General features: G+C 38.1%; 1 long non-coding RNA gene across 1 annotated transcript in view; it reads left to right on the top strand.

Moving 5' to 3' along the window:
• Positions 1-15151, top strand: part of LOC113439311 (uncharacterized) — a 129922-nt gene extending 114771 nt beyond the window's left edge. The window contains exon 5 of the long non-coding RNA XR_015744471.1: positions 15080-15151. This is a non-coding gene — a long non-coding RNA (uncharacterized LOC113439311). The remainder of the gene's footprint in view (positions 1-15079) is intronic.
• Positions 15152-16143: the final 992 nt, after the last annotated feature.

Here is a 16143-nt window from a genome sequence, read left to right as displayed (position 1 = left end):
AAATTACAACAATTTAATAGGACCATATTTATTTGCAACATTGCCTTTGGATCCCATAAATATTCCTCTGGGAAGGTAAAAGCTATTTCCTCTTTTGATAAAGGGCAATTTTGTGGCTGCTCATCTTAATCATACCAGCCATTTTATCTGCTCTTAAAATTCTAACCACCAAAAAGTTTAATCTGTTTCTGAGTTATACAGACTTTTGAAAGGACTTTACTTAAGTACTTTAAATGGGAGGTTTAGAAAAAAAAGAAATAAACCACCAAAGCATAGTCTCCCTCTTTAATTACATTATTATTTATTTCCAATCTGTTTTTCAAAAGAAAGGATATAGGAAAATACTAGCAATTTTTACTAACATACTTTTCTAAAATAGTCCTCTAAAATCTCTTTATTTCTAAATTTACATTATTGTATACTTCAAAACCCATAACATAGGATGGAGAAGCCAGGTTAATTTGTGGGGTCCTGACACTGAAAACAGGGTGCAAAAAGACCTTTTAATGCCTGTCACAGAAGTTCCTAGAATGTGTGCAACTCAGTATTTTAACCCAATGGTTTTACGTTTGAAGGGTTGTTGTGTTTAAGAAGCAAAATGTTTACAGAGACTTAAGCAGGGGTGGGATTCTACCAGTTCGCACCTATTCGCTAGAACCAGTTGTTAACATTCTAAGCAGTTTGGAGAACCAGCTGTTAGAAGAAATTACTGGCCTAATCCTGTAAGGAAGGCAGGAAGGAAACATTCTGGTGTTGCTTACAGAAGCTGCTTCTCTGTTAACCCTTATTACATGCTTGGCAGGACTAGACTTCCTGTCTCAGGAACTTCTCTGGAGTTTTTTCCCCTCCTTTGCTGGTACTTGTGTGGAGTGACCATTCAAAGTTATAATGGCACTGAAAAAAAGTGACTTATAACCATTTTTCACACTTATGACTATTGCAGCATCCCCACAGTAACGAGAGGCCAGGTGAGAAGATGCATGCCTCGATGTGAGTGATGTTGAGTTGGCCATGCCCAGCCAGTCACATTACCACCAAGCCACCCCTACCAACTAAGCCACACCCACAGAACTGGTTGCTAAAAAATTGAATCCCACCTCTGGACTTAAGGCAGTATTTAATCATTTAGTCACTTCTCAAACCCCCACCAATGAATTCTGGCCCTTCCCATTGTTAGAGTGTATCTTGTCATATTGTGCAAAGCCTAAAATGATTCTTAGATCAACAGAAGTTATACAGACTGATTTAAAGAATGCAGATTAGCTTGGAATTTAAAACATACAATACGTTCAGGCTTAGAGCAAAGTTGTGGTTATACAAAACAGGAAAAAAAAGTGAATTCCTCTCTCCAAACACTTGTAATACAATAGTGTCACCTGGTGGTCTTACAAATCAATTGAGCATTTTACTATATTGTTGCATATTCTAACAACTTTTCTCAAATTAGCAGTTCATGCATCATAACAATTTCTCCTAATAGATCACAGAGACCAGAGGTGCAAAATGGCAGGTGTGACTGAGCTGTAAGTGCTCTGTTCCTTAATTATATATGTGTTAAAAAGGAAGAAGTTTTGATCGCCTTATTTTTATCTACATTTTGATTCATTGACAGTTCCCAACCAGTGTCAAATTGGTGGCCCGCTTACTCCAGCTCCGCAAAGGGGAAAATGTTGTGAAACATCCCATGATGGCAACAGGACGTGGCAAGTTTGACACCCGTGCCATAGGCACTCCTATAGTAGACACTCTTATGTCAAAGATTTTGTAGGAATGTTTGCAGGAATCACTTAAGTTTTTAAGTCTATGTTCCAATGCAAATCTTAGAAAATGACACTTTACCTTTGCACACTTTTTTCTACTGCTTTTTCTCAGTTTCAGCTTTTTTCCTCAGCTTTCATTAATGAAATACAAATGTAATTACTCTCCAAGTTCTGTATAAATTTGCTGTGCTCCACTTCAAATATAAAAGTGGTTTTCACAGTGAAATTGTATCTTGACTAGCTTGCATTCCTGCAACACAGTCAAGTTCCATTGAGCAAATAAGTTTGTTTTCTGCTGAAACAGTTGATTGGTTTTTTAAAAAGCAAAACCAGAAAATAGCTGTTTGGGTTTTTTTTTGTTGTTGTTGTTGTTGTTATGCATACTACAGAGTATTCTGAAATTACCGGAAGCCACAGTTTTTGGAACATGGTTGCCTTCAAAGAACAAATCATTCTTTTCACTGTGTTCCAATTCTTCTGAATGGACCCTGGGATCTTTCTTTATAATGTTCTTATGGCCACAATATCTGGTCTTCTAACAATAGCAGTGTAGCTTTCTAACTGTGCATTTGTATCCTTGATTATCTGATAGCAATTCACTTTGTCCTTTGATCCCCTGGAGACGTAATAGTCAGGTTTCATGGAGATGTTCAATGCTTTAGCATTCTTCATGCTGTATCTATTACCAGCTGGTATCCAAATACTTTGATGTGGTCTGTTCTAGGCTTTCTCTCCCTATACTCCAGTTATTAAAGGGTTTTATTTACTGTTCGGGAATAAAGCAGGTTTTGTAGATATAGAGTTATAATTACTGCCTCACCCAAATATTTCTCTAGAAGTCCAAAATCTATCAGCATTTATCTGATCATTTTAGCCTGTATTCTAATCTACCACTTCCTTTTTACTCATGTGTATACAGACGAGACCTTTGCTTCCTATCTTTTTGGGTTCTCAGGAAGTCTTCACTTTCCTTTACCATAATAAACTCATTTTGATTGTTACTTTGAACATAAGTGACATGCACTAATATTTGTTGCTTGCATGGCCATGTAGTTCCTGAATTTTTCCAACATTTCATTTTCATTGAATAATACAGTGGCCCCCAATCTTTTGGGTACCAGGAAACGATTCTGGGGAGAAAATTTTTTCCTCAGATAGGAGGGTGTGTGTTTCACATACTGCCTCCATCCTGGGCACCAGGAAACGATTCTGTAGAGAAAAGTTTTTCCTCAGAATGGAGGGTGGGGGCTTCACATACTGCCTCCATCCTGGGCACCAGGAAACGATTCTGTGGAGAAAAGTTTTTCCTCAGATAGGAGGGTGGGGGTTTCACATACTGCCTCTATCCTGGGATAAGGCTTTGCAATTTCTGGCATGCCCCAGATCTGTGCCAGTCCATGGACTGGGAGTTGGGGACCCCTGGAGTAATAGACGTCACTGTATATGAAATCCAGTGGTTCATAGTTCTAGTATGGCTCACCTTGGGAAGAGTTCTTCTTGTGACCTTACCTCAAATTACACCTCATGGTTATAAGGCATGATGATATCACAAAACTTTTTTGTTGTTGCCTCTGTACTTCTCTTATGTCTTCAGAATGTCTGTGACCCAAACATCTGAGTCTCAGGTTATTGTTTTGGGGATTATTGTGTTGTTTATGTTCAGGGAGAAGTCAGGGTGAATCTGGAACAGGGCAAAGAAATCATGATCAGGGCAATCACAGTTTATCTCTTGTACTGCCTATGCACAAGAAATCAAGAAGAGGTTTTCCCTGTTCTGGATTGTGCAATTGTTGTCTTTAAATAGATTGTTTTGTTTGCCACACGCTTAACAGATTGGAGCTCATCTTGTAGACTAGAACATATGACACACCAGTCTTTCTGCTTTGAATGATATACAGTACAGTATTCAGTTTCAGTTTGTTATTAAAATGTAAGCTTAGAGTGGTATGATCCTAAGCAGAGGCAGATATTTCTCTCTCTGGGCACACTGAGAATATATCTGCTGAAAAAAAACCTCCGCATTGGCAACAGGAAGGGCATCCGGCCAGTAAATACTCGACTTTATTCAGTTGCCCAGACTTCACCCTGCAAGGGATTATGGGGTCATTAAAAGACGATGATTAAAATGTAAGCTTACATAACAAGAGTTTGCTATTTATATGTGTTTTTTCATGATATCTTTTCACTGCATCTTACAATTTGGGGGGTAGCATTATACGTTATATTGATTAGTGGACTCTTCTCTTCCTCTAAGAAGGTTACTGTGGCTTTTGCTTGGTCATTTTTTGTTTCTTGAAACATGGGTTGGCTGCAAGCCTGTCAGTGCTTGTCAGGCCACAAAGATCATCTTTGGAGAGAAGCATTTCCATCTTGAAATTGCAGAAATTATACTTCTGTTTATTCAGCTTGTTCCCCAGAGCTTGAAGTCAGAACTACTAGCCATATTTGCTTAGCTCACTTACCAATGAACTTTTCTATCCGGTACTCTTTCCAAGATCCTTCTTATTCACAGGTTTGTTCTCAGCTTTGTAGCTTTGTTGCTGTGACTGTGGATTTGTAACCAGCTGCAGAAATAGATTCTATTAAGCAGCAATTAATACAAGAATCAAGTCAACTAATAATTTCCAGTTGGCATTTTACTGGTAAATATTACTTGGAAAGACATAAAAGCTTACCGAGATGGCAAAGCAGAAAAAAAAAAGAAAATTTCCCTATCTCTCTACAGTACTGTACAGATAATCCTCAATTTACGACAGTTCATTTAGTGACCGTTCAAAAATTACAATGGCATTGAGAAAAAGTTATTTATGGCCGTTTTCACCTTAGTTATGACCTTTGCAGCATTCCTACGATCACATAATGAAAATTCAGTTGCTTGGCAAGTGGTTCATACTTATGACCGTTCCTGTGTCTCTTGCGACCTTCTGACAAGCAAAGTCAATGGGGAGAGCCAGATTCACTTAACAACTGAGTTACGAATTTATCAACTGCAGTGATTCACTTAACAGCTGTGGCAAGAAAGATCGTAAAATGGGGCCAAACTCACTTAACCAATGCCTCACTTAGCAACAGAAATTTTGAGCTCAATTGTGGTCTTAAGTGGAGGAATACCTGTACATACATTGTAATGTATCCTCTATTAACCATCCTATTTATTTATTTATTTGTTTGTTTGTTTGTATCCCACCTTTTTACAAATAATGCAAGATAGTGAATATATCCAACACATCTTCCTTCTCCTATTTCCTCACAGCCTGTTAGGTGAGTTGGGCTGAGAGACAGAGAGTGACTGGCTCAGGGTCATCCAGCTGGTTTTCATGGCAAAGGCAGAACTAGAACTCAGAGTCTCCAGGTTTCTAATTGGTGCCTTAACCACAAGACCAAACTGGCTCTCATTTATGGGACGTAATCTGAGGGGTGGGATGCTACCAGTTCGGCCTGGTTCTATAGAACCTGTAGCTGCAAAGAGCAGCTGACCCCGAATCAGTTCGGTGTTTGGCCCACCTGCCTGCCTGGGCTGTAGGCTGTCCTTTATTCCCTGCTTTTTCTTCCTCAGCTGCTTTGCGTGGCATAGCTGAGGTTGAAAAAGCAGGAAACAAGAGGATTTTCAAATGCTACGCACCTGAGCACAGTGCTTGTCAGCTGTCCAGGCTGATGATTTCTTGCAAATGCTGCTCACATGATTGTCCCAAGTTCAGAGAACCAGCAAATCACTCCACTGGCTGGCCCTTCCCCTTCCCACCCACTCACTCCTTACCTGGAATGCAAGCCATCCAACTTGCCTGGTTTGGTAAATTGCTATTTTTCCTTTTTTCTCCCCAACCATCAGCTGTTCTGCTCTGCCAGGAGATTTAAATTAGCTAGAAAGCAGGATACAAACTCAAGGTAAACTGCACCAAACTTGATTGCAGGAAATACGACTTCAGCAACTGAGTGGTCAATGTCTGGAATACTCTACCTGACTCTGTGGTTTCTTCCCCAAACCCCAAAAACTTTAACCTTAGACTGTCTACTATTGACCTCACTCCTTTCCTAAGAGGTCTGTAGGGGGCGTGCATAAGCGAACAAACGTGCCTATCATCCCTGTCCTATTGATTCTCTTTATTTTTCTTATATGTATCCATTTCATGTATTCATAACTATGTTTATACTTATACCTATTATCTTGTAAGTGATTGACAAATCAAATAAATAAAAATAAATAAAAACATATTCCAATAGAGATACAGGGACCTTTCCTATCTTGGTCCCCTGTTGACTGTAATTGCTTGCCAGGTTATTAGCCCTTGAATGTTGAAATTGCATCATGGGCTGAACTCCTAGAAAAGTGCATCACTCTAAGATTTGAATCATTAAGCAAAAACATTTTTTTAAAAAAATATATGTTTTGCTTCGGATTTATTTTAGACAGGTAGACAACTAATCCTGTTCTGTCTTGCTGTGACATATCAGGGAGACTCCCTGAAGGAAAAACATTCGATTGGATTACAAAATTAATTTCCAAGAAGTGCAGTCTTAGCCACGAGGTAAAAATGGTAGCTGCATTGCAACATTTGAATATTTATTTATACATTAGCTATATATCTTACCTTTCCACCAATAGCTCACGAGTCTTAACCAAGGATATGTTCGCTCAACAGCACTCAGTGGACATCAACTTGAACCTTGGTCCCCATCATAACATCGTCCTTCCTTTTATAATACTTCAACCACCTTACTAATGCTACTCTCTCTCTCCCTAAATCCAAAATATTGACTGGAATATAATGCTTTGATAATCACAAACCATCATATGGTTGATTGCAGCAAAAGTTGAATGATGACTTCCAGGACAAAAGGAAATTGTTATTCTAGTAAATGACTTCTGGTAACTAACTGCTGTTTTGTTTTTTAAAGGAATTTATTTATTTATTTAAAAGATTTATATAGCCACCCATCTTATGTAATATAGCTCTGGGCAGTTCACAGACAGCAATGATAGAATAAAAGCAATAAAAAGGGTAAAACAAGCAGAAGAGATCAGAACCTTCCCAATGCCATAAAGTAATTAGTTAAACAAAAAGAATATCAGAAATAGGGTCTGCTTGAGCAGGGTGGTGGTGGTGGTGGTGTTGGACTAGATGACCTACAAGGTCCCTTGCAACTCTGTTAATCTGTATTTGTAAATAGCAAATCGTTAGTGCAATTAAGTTGGTGCTTTTTACTGTATCTCCTGGCTTTGAAATGTTGATAATTTCTATAGTACTTGCAAGAAGGTTTTTACGATTTCTCATCTGAGAAATTAGATTATCTGTTATCTATCAGAGTTGGAAGGGAGGTTGTAGGTCATCTAGTCCAACTTCCTGCCCAAGCGGGAGTCCCTACACCATTTCTGACAAATGGCAGTCCAATCTCTTCTTGAAAGTCTCAAGTGATGGCGCTCCCACAACTTCTGAGGGCAAGCTGTTCCATTGGTTGATTGTTCTCCCTGTCAGAAAGTTTCTCCTTATTTCCAGGTTAAATCTCTCCTTGTTCAGTTTCCATCCATTGTTCCTTCTCTGGCCTTTGGGTACTTTAGAAAATAGCTTGACCCCTTCCTCCCTGTGGCAGCTCCTCAAATATTGGAAGACTGCTATCATGCCTCCCCTGGTCCTTCCCTTCACTAGACTAGCCAGTCCCAGTTCCTATAACTGTTCTTCATATGTTTTAACCTTCAGTTCATGTGCTTCAAGGAATATTGAAGTAAAAATAAGAGTTTTGCTGATTGTATCAACAAATAATCAGTCCTAACAAACTTTGCTGTCATTTTGTGTGTGTGATAGGATGTCTAAGCTGAGAGATGTTCTGCATTTGAATAATTTCCTATAACATAAAAGACTACAGGTAGTCCTCAATTTACAACAGTTTGTTTAATGACTGTTCAAATTACGACGGCCCCGGAAAAAAGTGATTTATGACTGTTTTTCACACTTACAACCATTGCAGCCTCCCCATGGTCACATGATCAAATTTCAGATGCTTGGCAGGTGGTTCATACTTATGACGGTTACAGTGTCCCAGAGTCATGCAATCCGCTTTTGTCACCTTCTGACAAGAAAGTCAGTGGGGAAGCCAGAATCACTTAACAACCAAGCAACTAACTTAACAAATGCAATGATTCACTTAACAACTTGTAGCAAGGAAACTCGTAAAATGAGGCAAGCTCAGTTAACAAAGGTTTCCCTCAGCAATACCAATTGTGGGTGTAATTCGAGGACTACCTGAAAATTCCTCCCAATGATTATTTTTATTTATTCATCAAATTTATACACCACCATCTTACTGTATGTGGCTTTTTTGCAATTTTGTAAAGATCCTCTCTGAGTAGAAAGGGAAGATGTGGGTGAAGAAGAACGATGGTAAGTGATAAAAATGGTGGTGATTAGAAAAGCATTCTGTTTAGTGGTAATTAAGTACTCTGTTGGGTATTTTTATCAATGGGTGGATGGTTGTAAATGAAAGGAATGTCCATGCATTCAAAATATTATCTTTAAAACCTTTGCGTTGGCTTCAGAGTCTTAGAGGTTCAGTGAAGTGACCTGTTAGATTTTGTAGCAGCAAACTTGTCTGTTGAGAGATAAGTGTGTAACATGCAAAGCATCATGCATTTGTAAGCAACAATTGTACATGTATAAAACAATTCCATTTTTGACATGCAGCATGTGTTTTTATCTCAGAAACAGATTAATTCTTCAGCGTTTATTATCCTTTACATCAATCACTTGACAGCACAGATGTAAATAAAAAGGTGCAATTCTTTTCAAATTTAAAAAAATGAAACATGGAGCCCTACCCTGCCCTATCAACACTCTAGGCAGTTAGGAATTAAAAAAGCCATTTTCCTCCAGAAAACAAAAATTTGATCCTGTTGGAAAATGCAAGAGGTTTTAAAAATAGGCAAAGGGAAAAGACACATAATAATTATCATCAGAGGTGAGGGAGAGAAAAAGCAGTTTTTTCTTCATTTTGAGCATATTCTCCCCAACATTTTTGTACCTGGCATTAATAAAAGAAACAAAAAAAATCAGCATGAAAATGAATACTGTTTGGTCCCAAAATTTTAAATTAACAGTTCTATTCTTTGTATTCCAGCCCTCTTAAGGAAAAAAAATTCTAGATATATTTTCTAACTTATTTTTTTTTACTAGGTCATTTGATTCTATGTTCACCTTAATCTGTTTCTGTAACATTGCAGTGGTCTAGCTTTGTTCTAAAAATTAACTCTTTATTTTACTCACACTATCTTGTACTTATAATACCACACAGAGAGAAACACACACGTCTGTATGATTACCTTTGCTTAATGCCAGCACTGCCATTGCTTCATTTATTTGTGGATGCTGCAGAAATCAGCTCTTTCTCAGAATGTGACAACAAACTATCTACAGTACATATTTCCAGAGATCCTGGCAAATTCTACTATTGCATTATTTCTGCATTCACTATCACATTAAAAAAAAACATTTTTAAAAATTCAGCAATCCTTTTGTAAAGTGAAACGATGAAATTTGTTTTGAGATTTTCAGATGGTTTCATTATATCTGCGGGCACAGTATGTATTTGTGGCAACTCGTTGAACAAGTAATAAGACTTCTTGTCCTCAACATACCATAATATCCTGAGGGCAAACAACCCTGAATGCACATGTTTTTGAGCTTCCCTTGGGAAGTCAGTTTAGACATTTGGATTCATGGATAATAGCAGGTTGCAATATAGCTTAAAGAGCTTTCCATGGTTCACAGTGACACCCTGTGGTGTATATAGGATTGCAGTTTAGACAGGGCTGGCTTGGAGTTTGTGATACATTACAAGTTTAAAAAATTATTCTGTATGCTTAGCTAACAAAAGGAATTATTTCTAATGCAAAAGAGATCATAACAATTGACCACCGGAAACCATAGCATGCAAATAATTGTCTACCATATAGTATTACAAATCTGGGACTGGAACAACTAGTAACCAACAATACTAGACTTAACAACTGCCTCGATCTCATCTTCAGTAATAGTTTGAATTCAATTTACGGAATACAAATTAAAGAACCCTTTTCCAACAGTGACCACAACATGATTGACTTTTGTCTCAATGTATGTCCACATAAAAATCGTCATAACGACAGGATCCCCAATTATAACTTCAAAAAAGGCAACTATGATCTTATAGACAATGATCTCTCATCCCTTGATTGGCAATCTCTATTCACTGGATGCAATACTGTTGAAGACCATTACAACATATTTTTACTTGAAGTCAAAAGAGTCATCAAACTATATGCACCAATAACAACTCCCCAAACCAGAAAAAAACAAATTACCCATAACAATAAAGAAGCTTCAATCCAAAAAGAAATCACTTTGGTGGAAAAACAAATCCGGTCATGTTGCCAATTGCAAAAGCCAATACAAAAAATTATGCCACCAGATAAAGACTGAATGCAGCAATTATCACATTAAACAAGAGGAAAACCTTGTACGCACAAATTCCACCTGCGCTTTCTACAATTTTGTAAACAACAAACTAAAAGACTCAAGGTCCATCCCACCCCTGAAAGGACCTAATGGTAAAGACGGCAACAATGACACTATTAAAGCCAACCTCTTTAACACATTCTTTGGCTCAGTATTTGTAAACAACAATGAATCATGCCCAGTATTTCCTAGTCGAACCACAGACAACTACAATGATCTAATACATATCGGTTTTACAGAAGACAATGTTGAAAAAGCACTACGCAATCTAAAACCATCTCTATCTATTGGACTGGATGGAATATGTGCCTACTTCTTAAAAAAGCTATCCACTGCCATAGCCAAACCTCTAAGCATAATCTTTGAAAAATCTTTCAGGACCAGCTCCTTGCCTAACCTATGGTCACAAGCCACAGTCATCCCCATCTTCAAAAAGGGAGACCCCAGTTAGTTAGTTGAAAATTACAGACCAATCTCTTTATGCTGCATCGCCAGTAAGGTCATGGAATCAATTATTAACCAATCCATTATCCTCCACTTAGAGACAAACAACCTACTCTCTAATAAAAAATTTGGTTTCAGAAAAAAACTATCCTGTAATCTGCAACTGCAAAAACATATGGACTACACAACTCGATCAGAGCAAAGCAATAGAAGCAATCTACATAGACTTCTGTAAAGCCTTTGATTCAATGGCACATGACAAACTACTCCTAAACTAAAATATTATGGTATCTCTGGATACCTTCATAACTGGATAGAAGCATTCCTGTCAAACAGACAACAAATGGTCAAAATTGGGAGCGTCCTATCAAATTCTGTACCTGTCAACAGTGGTGTCCCCCAAGGCAGTGTTTTAGGACCAACTTTCTTCATATTCTACATAAATGACCTTGTGATCATATTAAGAGCAACTGCGTTCTCTTCGCTGATGATGTAAAGCTATTCAACACCACCGACAATACAGGTACGCTTCAAATAGACCTCGACTAGGTATCAGAATGGTCAAACAAATGGCAACTTCAAATCTCAACAAATAAATGCTCTGTCTTACATATTGGCAAAAAAAAATAAAAATCAGAAAATAAAATACAAGCTGAATAGTGAAGACCTTGTTGAGGATCCAAACTCTGTCAAGGACCTTGGAGTACTCATCTCTAATGATCTAAGTGCTAGAGCCCACTGTAACTACATAGCCAAAAAGGCATTAAGAGTTGTTAGCCTAATCCTGTGTAGTTTTTCTCTGGTAATATCACACTACTAACTAGAGCATACAAAACATTTGCTAGACCAATACTTGAATACAACTCATCAGTCTGGAACCCACATTACGTATCTGATATTAACACAGTTGAGAAAGTCCAGAAATATTTCACAAGAAGAGTTCTCCACTCCTCTACTCGTTGCAGAATACCTTATGCCAACAGACTTGAAATTCTAGACCTAGAAAACCTAGAACTACGCCACCTTCGGTCCGATCTAAGTATGGTATATAAAATCATACATTGCAATGTCCTACCTGTCAATGAATACTTCAGCTTCAACCATAACAACACAAGAGCACACAATAGATACAAACTCAAGGTTAACCGCACCAAACTTGATTGTAGCAAATGTGACTTCAGCAACAGAGTAGTCAATGTTTAGAATACTCTGCCTGACTTTGTGGTTTCTTCCTCAAACCCCAAAAACTTTAACCTTAGACTGTCTACTATTGACCTCACCCTTTTCCTAAGAAGTCTGTAGGGGGCATGCATAAGCGCACCAATGTGCCTATCATCCCTATCCTATTGTTTCTTTTTATTTTTCTTATATGTATCTGTTGTGGCTCCAGGCTTGGATTCAGCTCCTGTGATTGATATGAGTTCAAGTGAAGAGGTTATGGCAGAACAATATGAGCCAGCCTGGCTTACTGATTGGACTGATAATCAGGATGAGGAGATGGATGTGACAAAGGACGACAGACCTGATGTATTAGAATTGTCAGGACCTTTGACCTCCTCTGGTTCCTTATCTGATCAACAGCCGGGAATGGCTGATAGGGAAGTTTTGAGAGAGTCTTCTAGTGGAGATGAGAACTTGGAAAATTTGTGGTTAAATGTAAAAAATAGAAGACGGTTGAAAAGGCAAAATCAGCTGGAGCGAATGAGAAGAGCAAGTCAGTAAATTAGCACGTTGCCTTAATGAATATAAAAGGACACAGCTGGGCTGGTACATTTCGCCAGGAACAAAATAACTATTTGAGTGAAGACGTTACAGCAAAGAGCTCTGAGGCTGGAGATTTATTGCCAGGACTGGTTTGCCAGACAGAGTAAAGATTTATGCTGTGGTTTCTGCCAGCTGTTATCTTGTAAGACTTCTTTCCATTTGATTTAATTGTGAAATGGCTGCTTTCTGTTTTGTTCGTTTGAATTTCGAAGGGGAGTCATAACATGTATCCATTTCATGTATTCATAACTTTGTTTACTTCTACTTGTTACCTTATAATCGCTTGACAAAATAAATAAATAAAATCATAATAAAAAGTGTAGATGACAAAATAGAAGTTAATAATCTCATAGAATTCGGGTTTGTTTGTTGTCTTTAATAATCCTTTCTGTTGCATGTCAGAATCGTTGCTTAACTGCCTGCTCCAGAGAACCTAGTGGAGCTTAAGAGAATTCACAAATATTTGCTTGGATTATGATGAAAACTTATCAGTGCAAACATCCCAAAATGGATGGGACGTATTGTCAAATAAAACAAGAATTATGATGAAACAGAACAAAGTAATTCAATCTGAATTCTTTGGGGATCAACCAGATCTTTATAAGGAGTCCATAACCAAAAGATGAAAGCAAGCATATGTTCTGTTTCAGTTTCCCAGCAATTGGTATTTTGACTTTGGAACTAAGTAAGTGCTTTCAGCAGTCCCTGCCATCTAGTGATAATCTTCTTCCTCCTTCCTTCTTTCTTCCCATTGAAAGATTTTGCTAAAATGGAGAAATTAACTTCTTTAGTTAGAGAAAAGACATGTATGTGTCCTATGCTTGAAAAAGCACACATTAGGAATTTCCCTCCAGTGATCCTTTTATCTTCAATTGGTATTGACCTATGGACTTGTTTAGTCCAAAAAAGGCCAATGTTCCTCTAATTCTTGTCTGGTTCCCAGTGCCTGTATGCATGCGTTTGTGTATGTTTGTGTAAAAATAACAAGATAGGAGCAAAGAAGTAGCAACTTGATCTAGAATAACCTTAGCTGAGAATGATGCCCAGTGTAATTTCCTTCAAGGGGCCATAGGAATTTTAGTCAAGCTTTGTGACCTTCAGCAAACATTCATAATTTCTTCATAGTTTGTCAGCAAACAAATGCTCTGTTTGTGACCCTTAAACCTTTCTAAGAATTACTGAGTTGATTATTAGATCAATGTTGAGACAGGCTATATTTATCTTGAACCGGAGGAGTGTTGGTTTTTTTATTTATTAAATGAATCACTTTGTCAATACTATTTGATGGAAAAGGGTCAAAGGGCTCTTTTTCTTCTCCTCTCTGACCCCCCCCCCCAATTCCCTGAATTAGATGGTTGTATTGGTTACTCCTCATTACTGGTTCATTTTTGTTGAGAATTCCTAGAGAATGGAGTGCAGTGTGATGTTTTTCCTCACTGGACGTTTATAAGAAGAGATTGGATAACCGTTTGTCTGAAATGGTATAGGGTTTCCTGCCTAAGCAGGGGGTTGGACTAGAACAGGGGGTCACCAACTAGTGGGCCACCCTTGTTGCATTGTGAACAACATGAGGTAGTGGGGGGGAGGGCAGAGGGGGGGAACTTGCCCCACTCGCCCCACGCATCTGGCCTGGCCACCGGGCTGCTTCTTTCTTCTTCTGCTTTTGGTTGCACGCAAGGAGAGCAGCAAAAGTCTTTCTTTCTCTTCCCCAAACTCTGCCAGAAATGAGTCTTTGGGACCCTACAAGGCATCCTGCTCCAAGAGGCTGCACCAGCAAAGACTCATTTCGGGTGGAATGTGAGGGGAGAGAAAAAAAGACTTCTGCTGATTCTGCTGCTTTCCTTGCATGAAGCCAAAAGTCCCCCCCTCTCTCTCTCTCTCTCTCTCCCTCCCTCCCTCCCTCTCCCTCCCTCTCCCCCTCTCTGTCCCGTTGAAAACTGAGCTGGAGATGGTATCCTGTGATCTCAAATAAAGAATGATCGATCGGTAGGAAAACAGTGTGGGGATTTTGGGGGGGATTTCCCTAGGATCTCTGCAAATAGAATCCCTAAGAAAATTCCCAAAAAAGTCTACAGGAAAATCCCCCACCCCGTTTTCCTACTAATCGCAGAATATCTTCTCTCTCTCTCTCTCCCACCCCGAGAGCTGAAAAGCAGGTTGGGAATGTGGCTGCCTTGGAGGGTATGTTTGTGAGGGACCTCTGTGTGTGTTTGTGTGTGTGAGAGACAGAGAGAGAGAGAGAGAGAAAGAGAGTCAAAATTCATATTAATGGTCCACTGGATTTAAAATTATGAGTTTGGTGGTTCCTTAGGTCCAAAAGGTTGGCGATCCCTGATACAGGGGTCCCTTCCAACTCTGATTTCTATTTCTATTATTTCTATTTCTATTCTTGTGTTAAAATTGTATTCCTACTATCAATTTAACTGAACATTATTTCTTGGCCTTTTAGTGAAGATTAGGTTAGAGACTCTCTCTCTCTCTCTCTCTCTCTCTCTCTTTCTCTCTCTGTGCACGTGTGTGTATACTGACTGTGCAGACACTTGAACAATGAACTGTTATACCTGATTTTTCATTAGAACTGCAAACTAACTGCGCATTCTTAATTTTTTTATTACTTTTACACAGAAAATTAAAATACAGGGGAAGTTGGGGTTGCTGCTTTACTGTTTTATGGGTCACCCAGAGTTTTGGTTACAATATGAGTAGCTATAAAAGTCTTTTCAATTGATTAATTAATTAAAGCTGGAAGTACCTGAGACCCAAAATAGATATCTCAATAAATGTACTTTCCTCAAAATAGTCTCCTCCTCATAGTGGCTTTGCTTTTTCTAAAATTCTCAGCAAATGGGATCTATCAAATTATAGGACAAAAGTAATCTGGAGAGCAAATAATCAAGTTATGAGCCTCTTCATACTGAATTTGTTTGTGGTTTCCGTAAAATCTTCCTCTCGTTCCAAATCTGAAACACCATACAGACTAGAAATCTCAAAATATAAGTGTCTTATTTTCTTTTCGTAAATGGAATGTCAACTCAGTTTTCCTTTGACAAGTAGGAAAATAACTTCAGGGCTTTTATGACTAGAATGCAGCGTGATAAGTCAACTGCATAATCTTCTATTTAATTCATTCAGAGTTTTTTTTTAATATCCAACAACATGCAATGTACTTCCTCATTCTCAGTTTGAGGATTTAGTCTGTTCTGTTTTCCAATTTGATTTCATTTAACTTAAAATTGAAAGACCCTCATAATACATAATATATAAATATTACCTTTCTTATTCCATTTCTCATATATATTTCTCAGATAATTTTATTTGGAGAACCAGAATAAGGCAACCTCCCTGTATGAAGCTGATGATTAAAAGCAATTTTGGGATGAGTTCAGAAATAAAACAGGATTTTAGACAAATGAAAATAAACTTTTGAATTCACTTTAGAAGGAAATTGAGAGCTGAAAACACAAAATTTATGTATCCCTCAGGCCATTACACAATTAATTATTTGCTAATTTAATTTTTAAAAAATCCTTCCTACATTGTCAAAACATCATGTGACATTTAATTTCCTCAGACTGAATTAAAGCAAAACAAAGAGATTCTTGTCAATATTTGTCTATGTTAAAGAAAAAAAAGTAACTTCATGAAAGCAAATTTCTGATTTCCCCCGCTGTTCCTCCCTCCCTTTTCCT

The sequence above is a fragment of the Pseudonaja textilis genome, chromosome 1 (genome assembly GCF_049901715.1).
Source record: "Pseudonaja textilis isolate UNSWEBS1 chromosome 1, rPseTex1.2, whole genome shotgun sequence".
NCBI classification, from domain to species: Eukaryota; Metazoa; Chordata; class Lepidosauria; order Squamata; family Elapidae; genus Pseudonaja; species Pseudonaja textilis.
The sequence above is the reverse complement of the archived record's forward strand: the minus strand, read 5'-3'. Positions and strand labels throughout refer to the sequence as shown.